General features: G+C 39.8%; 1 protein-coding gene across 3 annotated transcripts in view; it reads left to right on the top strand.

Moving 5' to 3' along the window:
* The window catches only part of LOC115214212 (tetraspanin-18), a 224,819-nt gene that overhangs the window by 135,936 nt on the left and 83,883 nt on the right, over positions 1 to 5,000 (top strand). For all 3 annotated transcript variants that reach the window (XM_029783323.2, XM_036504444.1, XM_036504443.1), the window contains one exon: positions 4,136 to 4,183. The gene's annotated coding sequence lies outside the window, so the exon portion shown is untranslated. The remainder of the gene's footprint in view (positions 1 to 4,135; positions 4,184 to 5,000) is intronic.

The following is a 5,000-nucleotide window of genomic DNA, read 5'->3' as shown; positions in this document are numbered from 1 at the left end:
AATCTCCTTAAAAATAAAAATGGAAATTTCCTCTCCAAGACACAATCCTGGACATGGTATTTTTATTGGTGAGCACAAGGCCCAGTACTTGTGGTATGATGTATCTCAGTAACCCTGAGAGCCATGCCAGCAGGGTGCAAATGCCTAGGCCGATCAGAGGATGGAGGCCAGTCTAATATGGGCCACCTCTTCTCTGAGGTAAAAATGGGATGGTCAATAGCCCTTAACTAGAAAAAAGAAAAGTTACAGCAACCAACAAGACTTGAGAGAGGAAGGCCTCCCCTCGGGGAAATACAGGAAGCAAAATCTGAAAGGATGGATAGACCACACCGTAAAGAAGCCAGCATCCTGCATTGCATATGTCAGGCCCTCACATGGAACTCAGAAGAGAACTAGAAGAGCTGGTACCTCTAATAATTCTTTGAGGCGCTGGCAGAATCGTTAGTGCCAGGTGAAATGCTTAGCGGTATTTTGGCTGCTGTTACATTCTGATTTCAAATTCTGCCAAGGTCAACTTTGCTTTCATCTTTTTGGGGTCGATTAAATAAGTACCAGTTACACACTGGGGTCGATGTAATCAGCTTAATCCCTTTGTCGGTCTTTGTTTGTCCTCTCTATGTTTAGCCCCTCTGTGGGCAATAAAGAAATAAATAATTATTTCTAATTTTGACATGAGGAAGCAATTTTAAAGGGAGGGGCAAGGAAGTTACAACCACCTTCAATATTTGACTGGTACTTTTAGTGACCCCTGAAGGGGTGAAAAGCAAAGTTGGCTTCAGTGACATTTGAACTCAGAATGTAAAGAACCAGAAGAAATACTGCTGAGCCGGACGTTAAACAGCAACAACAACAACAACAAGTTGCTGTGCAGTGCTGCATGATGGGAAGGAGGAGGGGGGAGCTGTTGTTTTATTTGGCATGAATGGAGAAGACTTTTAACTTCTTTCTGACTATTGTTCTTGCAATAAGGCCAGCAATTTCAGGGATGGGATAAGACAATGACATCGACCCCAGTGTATCACTGGTACTTATTTAATTGACTGCCAAAGCGATGAAAGGCAAAGTCAACCCTAGTGGAATTTGAACTCAGAATGTAAAGATGGACGAAATACTGCTGAGCCTTTTGCCCCCCAGTGTGCCAACGATTCCTCCCGCTCTCCACTTTATCACTAACACCACCAGCACTATCAGCATAGTCATCATCATCACTAACAATGTCAGCGTCATCATCATCATCATCATCATCAAGCCAAGGGCGCTTCTATGTGACCACTTGACTTTCTAGAAATAGTAGCCAAATTTTCATCAAAGCACAATCAACTGTCTTCAATAGAGATGGGCATGTTCAATAGATTCAATAATGAATACAAAAAGGTAGGATGATCATGGTTGGAATGTCTTTGATTTTATATCTTCTAAATCAGAGCTAACCTGGGGCTAAACCACCATCATCATCACTGCCACCATCACCAACACTATCATAATCATCACCATTGTAATCATCATCATCATCATCATGCTAGTTAGAGATCACATTGTATCCGTGGTATTTGTATGATTAAATTTCTTTGGCTGTGTGGTAAGACACTTGCTTCCCAACCACATGGTTCCGGGTTCAATCCCACTGCATGGCACCTTGGGCAAGTGTCTTCTACTATAGCCTCAGCTTGACTAAAGCCTTGTAAGTGGATTTGGTAGATGGAAACTGAAAGAAGCCCGTTGTATAAATATGTGTGTGTGTGTGTGTGTGTGTGTATGTATGTTTGTGTGTCTGTGTTTGTCCCCCACTGTCACTTGACAACCGATATTGGCATATTTACATGCCTGTAACTTAGTGGTTCAGGAAAAGAGACCAATAGAATAAGTTCTAGGCTTACAACGAATAAGCCCTAGGGTCGATTTGTTTGACTAAAGGTGGTGCTCCAGCATGGCCACAGCCAAATGACTGAAACAAGTAAAAGAATACTCCAGAGGAAAAGGTGTTGAATCCTTAATAATGAGCATAGGAAAAGTATGAATATAGCAAAATTCCATTATTTCTCTCTTAAAAATCTGGGGTATTGATCAAGTCCTATTGATCAGAAGTCCTATTGAACAGCAAGAGAAGTCTTCAAGAGAGTTCATAATTCTTCGATGGAGTTATTTTTATCATTTCAAAATGAAAGAAAAATCAAATTTCTTTTTACTTGAACGTAGAATCTGATCTACACCAAAAATATAAAAGAGTCATCCTCATCGTTTTAACATCCACTTTTACATGCTGGCATGGGTCGGACAAAGTCTATGGTAGCAGATTTCTTTACAGCCAAATGCCCTTCCTATCAGCGGCTCTTACCTGTTTCCAAGCAAGGTAATATTACCTCATGGTCACATACATTTCAGCTGAATATCAGAGATGAATGACACTGCTTGTGTAACAGTGACACTCATTTACAGTTGTCAGACTATGCCAATACCAGGAGACATAAACATACACACACTCGCACACACTTGGGCATTTATGTGTTAAATAAGAATAGGATAAAAACCTTGAAGAATGCTATGCAAAGCCCATCTGCAGTTGTTGGCTACCTGGTGTCACCGTACAGAATTGTCTGTAAACTGCTGTAAATGATACATCACTTTGAGTTTGTATTCTAACACTGAGTGAAATGTTGGTGGGGTCTAATGAAGGACTAATTTAAACGATTACATGAGGAGGTGTATTTTTCACCCTGGATGGATATATAATGATTACACCAATGTACTGCAGGGGTAAAAATGTGTCGAAACAATTGTAGTGATTATGAATAATGTCATTCATTCCATTTTCTATCCTTTATCTATATAATAAATAAACATGCATGTATGTGTATGATGGGCTTCTTTCAGTTTCCATCTATCAAATCCACTCACATGACATTGGTTGACCTGGGACTATAGTGGAAGTCACTTCACCCAAGGCACCACACAGTGGGATTGAACCTGAAATGGTGTACTTTAGAAGCAGATGTTTAACCCCCCCCCCACCACCACACCTGCACCAACAATGTTGTGCCTCAAGACATTTTGGTTGTGTAATGTTTAATAAATCCCTTCTTTACTCAACCATAGTTTAAAGATGATTGTGGACAACCAAATTGACCCAGACGTGACCTCAGTACCTTTAGCACACTACAAAAAATATATTCATTTTGCTTATTTTTTTGTTTAGTTTTTTTGGTGGGTATTAGACTGTTTTTATTAACAAAATATTTTTTACAAGAAAAAAATAATATTAAAAATATCAAATATCAAATTACCAAGAAAAAGCAAACTCATAACTACATCACCAAGGAAAGAAAGAAACAAAGGAGTGGGGGGAGGGGGGATTAAGCAGCAGAAAATGGGGGTGGATGTAATTGGGTCATACCCACCAGAGCAAATGGTGTGTTTAGCTGTGCCTCATAAACCTGATGTCAAGGGCCCTGCCATGGAGATTGGCCAGTGACACTCACTGCAACAGTCATCTCACCTCACGGGACTCATTTCTCAGACATGTTTTTTAATTAAGATGTTTTCACCTCACAGCACTAATGCATTGCTATTATAATTAATTAAATAATATGTTATTAGAGTTAATTAACTGGAATGTTAATGACGGAAACAGCAACAACAATGATTAGTAGCAAAATGTTTTACCTTGATGTTAATAAGTTGCGATAAAGCATTTTAATAAAAAAAACTGGCCTTGACTAACACGCCAATACCAGCAAGAATTTATGGAATTAGCCTGAAAACTTAACATGTAATGGAGTGGCAGAGAATACAGAAATGTCATTAGAGTTGCTGTGTCAATTGGCATTTTTAGCTGAAGTCAGCCAAAGATAAGGTTTCTTTCTTTAACTAACACATCATCATCATTTAATGTCCATTTTCCATGCTAGCATAGAAAATGGACATTAAGTGATGATGGTGGTGATAGTTAAGGAAATATCTGTGGCTGATGCAGTAATATAACAGCATATAAACATACATACACACGAACACTAACTCTCTCTCTCTCTTCTCTCTCTCTCTCTCTCTCTCTCTCTCTCTCTCTCGCACACACACACATATTGTTCACTTTGTCCCAGTCAATGTTTTATAGACTTCTGAATTTTCATTCTCTTTTCAGATAAGATCTGGGCATCAAAAGCGGTTCCATCACAAGATAACAGTTTCTGTAAGTATTTCTCTCCCCTGTCCCCCCCCCCCGCTATCTCTCTCATCTTCTTCTGTTGACCTTTCTCTGTTGATATTTTGTCTGCTGGTATTGTTTCATATTCACAAGTGATGGGAGGCAGGGAACTGAATTGGGTGCAAGAATTGCAGGGGCTGGCCAAAGTAATTTGCCAACTCTGACATTTAATCTCGACAGCAGGAAAGTTGTGTCTTTATTTGGTTTTGGTGTCTCCCCTTACCTATGGTCATAAATGTTGAGAAATGACCAAAAGAGTATGATCACGAACACAAGTGGTCAAAAGGGTGTTCCTCTGGAGTATCTGTGGAGTAACCTCACTCAACAGCCTGCATAGCTCAGAGGTCAAGGAGTCTCTTCAGGTTGAGCAGCTACTCACCCTGCTTTGAGAGGTCATAGCTCTGCTACTATAGACATGTGTTCAAAATGTTGCAGGAAGGAATCAAGAGGGATTCTTCAAGCCAAGAGGCCTAGGGTAAACCCAGAATGAGATGGTTAGATAATGTCCATAGTTTCAGTTGGTCATATTTGGGAATCCAGCATAATGACAGTTGCTTCTGATTGGACACCTCATGAAGGAGGTGTCTGAAAACTCTACCCTCACAACCCTCTCTGAGATAGTGGGATGAGAACACGGATGAACATTGCCTACTTCTTTAATGATATTGTTGTTGCGTGGTACTTCTGCCTTTTGCAAAGAAGTACAGTGCTTTGATGCAATGGTTCAATTTGTTGAACAAAAAGTCTGAGCTGTTTTCCATGTGTAGGCATATGAAAAAATCTCTCTTATAAAACTTCCAGT

The sequence above is a fragment of the Octopus sinensis genome, linkage group LG7 (assembly GCF_006345805.1).
Source record: "Octopus sinensis linkage group LG7, ASM634580v1, whole genome shotgun sequence".
Taxonomy (NCBI): Eukaryota; Metazoa; Mollusca; class Cephalopoda; order Octopoda; family Octopodidae; genus Octopus; species Octopus sinensis.
This window is presented reverse-complemented; position numbering and strand designations above follow the sequence as displayed.